Source organism: Populus euphratica, unplaced genomic scaffold (assembly GCF_000495115.2).
Source record: "Populus euphratica unplaced genomic scaffold, PopEup_1.0 scaffold192.1, whole genome shotgun sequence".
In the NCBI taxonomy this organism is placed as follows: Eukaryota; Viridiplantae; Streptophyta; class Magnoliopsida; order Malpighiales; family Salicaceae; genus Populus; species Populus euphratica.
In genome coordinates this window covers 325,466-329,604 of record NW_011500073.1, presented here as the reverse complement: position 1 = coordinate 329,604, position 4,139 = coordinate 325,466, and positions in this window count along the sequence as shown.

Sequence of the window (4,139 nt, the reverse complement as noted above, 5' to 3'; positions counted from 1 at the left end):
AAATATAAAGAAAAACAAAAAGAAGAAAAAAAAAGAAAAGAAAAATACAGGTGTGTGTGTGTTTTTGTATTTGTTTTATGAATGTTTTCTTTTTATTTATGATAAAATTGCAGAGAATAAAGAAGAATTTAATATTTTGATTGGATCACGGTGTAGAAGTACAAACTTGTACGAAAGTTGTATTTCTAAAATCCGATGAAAAGACAAAATTTTTAAAACTTCTTTAACACATCAAGTCCATGAAGCAGCTTACCTCAGGTAGGGTGCGTTAGGGGTGCTAATACCTTCCCTAACCACAATTGGTCCCTTACCCGCGAATCTCTGACAAGACTAGTATAACCGGGTTTCCTAGTAACCTTCAATTAAATACTAGATGGCGACTCCTAACGAATCCAACAAGATCAAATCAAATCATAACGATGAAAAATCATCGGAGCCGACGCCGCGCGGATTTTTTTTGACGTGCGACACAAGTATACTACCTTTGTGCTATGAAGCAGCGCTGGAAGAGGTAGCATCGTGAGATGGCGTAGGTGCCTCGTCTTGATCGGCACCTAAGGATATGTCATTCTCACTGTTAGAAGAACTAGATGCGACTATATATAAGCGACAAACTATTGATTTTGTTCTATGCATCTACACAATTTTATCCAAATAATTACATAATTAAATTTAATTGTTAAAAAAAATTTCAGCAGCACCTTCTATGTTATAGAGATTACCCAAAGTTTTCAAACCTGTAAATATTGATAATAGCCACAACCAATTGATCCCATTCAAAATTTTTTTTATATAACCTAACATCTATGAAAATGCCAATTAAAATTAATGAAAATAATGAAATATCTATCATGCAATAATAGAGTAAAATTAAAATTTATTTCTATATATTCAATTACTAATTACAAGGTAAATTCAACAAAGTATTCAATTATTATGGCAATACAAATAATAAAATATATTCAACAAATTACAAAAAAAAAACTATAGACTTTAGGAATGAAAAATACTTACCTTAATAATGTGTTTATTTCAAGACTTTATCTAGATTATAAAAATACACAAAAAAAAAAAACACAACAAAAATACCAATAACTCAAACAAAGAAAATATAAAAAATAAAATCATTAATCACATTAAATGGAAATACATACCTTTTAATTTGTTGAAGTTATAACTAGAGATTACAATAAAAAAACAAGAGATTTAAAGCAAATGAGAGGAAAAAAGAAGAAGAAGAGAGTTGTAAAACAAAGAAGAAGAAAAATGAATTGAAGGGGCGGTCGTAGGGATTTATAGTGCAATTTTCCTCACAAATTCACCGACGACAATTTATGGTCGTAGGGATTTATAGTGCAATTTTCCTGACAAATTCACCGACGACCATTTAAATAATATTAATTTTAATTATTCTATTAGTGATGTTTAGAAATTTCATAGAAAAATTTTGAATTTTGCACCATAATTTTTTAATTACCCTATTTATTTTTCGCATCCTATCGGTAATTTTGTCTGTAAGTGCACAAGGATAGAGATGCATTAATGCCCACCTTTGAAATTCTCATCATTCATCGATGATTCTATCGATAATTTTGGAGGATTGACAAATATTGATGGACTATATCCGTCTGTAAAGTCGTTGGTGATTGTGGCATTGCTAGTAAATATTTTGCAACTTTCTATGAAATGCCAAAGACTGTATCCGTCGGTATGGATGCCGGTAATAGTGTCATTTCCAGTAAATATTTTGCAACTCTCTGTGAAATGATGAAGGAAGTCTCATTCGTTGGTATAGATATTGGTGATCGTGCACTGTATATGAAAGATTATGTTTGTATTGCATATTTACCTTCATGCAAACACTTTAATTATAAACTGTTCATTACACAAAATAATAACAACAATTAACACTTATAAAATAAATATTTTGTTTTACAAAATATCGTCCATAATATATATTACATTAAAAGAAAAAGCTTTACACATTACTTCATTCTAATAGTTAGTTAGAATTTTTTTCTTCTTCATCGTTAATGGAATAATCATCAACTTCATCGCAATCTTCAATATAGATATCATCATCATCTTCATCAACATTTTGCTTGTCCATTAGAGCTAAAAATAACATTCAACTTCTCTGCGTCGACATGAATAAGACTATCATAAAAAACAATAAAATTTAAAATTTCTTCTAAGTCAATTGAAAGAGCCACTCAATATGGTTCAATCAATTCACTAACTTAAAAGACTTCATCTTGCACACTTGTATCTTCGTTCTCATCCTGAAAAAACCTCGACATGACCCTTGAGTTTTGTTTTTAAACCAGATAACCAATCAACTTTTGATCAATCCTTTCTAAAGGAAGGGGTGTATGTGTAATAAATTTGTTGACATTGCTTTGCGAAAATAAAGATATCGTTTACATTGTGGAGTCTAACTTTTGAGTTGATTTTAACCATAGTATAGTGAGAATGAACTCTGATTCCTCTGTTAGTGGTGTCACACCAATAAGGTTTGAATAAAAACAGTCTATTTTGCTCGTTATGATATTGCAGTTCGACGACCTCTTTTAGTCTACCATTGTAATCAATTTCTAACTCACTATAAGTCAATTCCTTAACACAAACAACACTGTTATATGTCTTTCTTCCATGCAAGTATTCTTCAATATGGAACACATGAGTCGATAAAATACCCGTTGTAGCACTTAACTTTTCTTTTATGACCTAGGCTTAGTGAAGACAATGACTTAGTAGCTCTCCTTTCCATTTGAAAAACCTTGTATATAATGTACATTAATGAATAATAAATGAGAATTTTATAATGACATACAGTAACTTTGCAAGAGATAATGAGTTTATGATAATACTGACATGTATGTTAAACCACATGATAAATTATTCATCTTATAATTAAAAGATTTGAGATTCAAAAATTATTCATCTTGTAATTAAAAGATTTGAGATTCAGCCAGCTGTGAGTTATTCAACAGTAAATATTATTGATATTACATGCAATGTTGTTCCAAATTATATAAGTTTATGAATTACAATATATAAATAGTACATTCTTAACAAAGTTGAATTAGTAGTACATATACTTACTGAATAAAAGGTCTTAGCTCATTATAGTTAAATATAATATAATTGTGTGCTTGTCTGAACTCTATTTTGGACAAATATCTTCCCCTTAAAGCATTTTTAGGTGTGGGTCGTTTATAATTGGAGAATATTGGCAAGTTTTCACTAGAAGCACTTCACCACCATCATCATGCCGTAAAACATGATTGATTCTCGTTCTCAAATGAGGTTCAAAATATTACGAGATAAATATTAAGATCTCCTTAATAATATAGGCCTCACATATCAAAGCTTCAATATGCATTTTGTTCTTAATATTTTTCTTAAGATTGAATAGTACTTGCATTGAATTAATCAAATATTTTCAATTAAGAAAAACAAATAAAATATTTTTTTATATGAATTACATTGCAACTGTAATATCCAATCGTTCAAATGGATACATTCATCTATGTTGGATTGGTCCTCCAAGTTTTGCCTCGAATGATAAATGTATGGGGAGATGCTCCATTGAGTCAAAAAATGATAGAGGGAATATCATCTCAATTTGCATGGTATCTTGATGATATTTGTTTTAAAACTCTCAGTGTGATCAATATTTAACTTACTGGAGTATATATCTCTAACGAAATGACTGATTTTCGAGAGTGCATCCTATGTTTCTTTTTAACAACAAATCACGATAAGCTAGTGGAATGAGTGTTTACCTAAACACATGACAATCATTACTTTTCATTTCATACAATCTGCATTCCTCTATATTAACCAACCTTGATATGTTTGAGGTATATATCCATTCGAAAATACAAACTCTTAAGCCATTTATAGACTAGTAGTTGTGCTTTTTTCTCTAACACGAAGCTTCCTCTTGGTTTTGTGACCCGTGACCCATCACAAGCTAACTCTATATTTTTACAGTTACAAAACAAAGTTATATTTGTTCTAGCCTTAATGTTGTCTTTTATCTTTCCTTTTACATCTATGACGATGCTGAAAATGTTCTCAAATACGTTCTTTTTTATGTGCATGACATCAAGGTTATGGCGAAGAAGATTGGT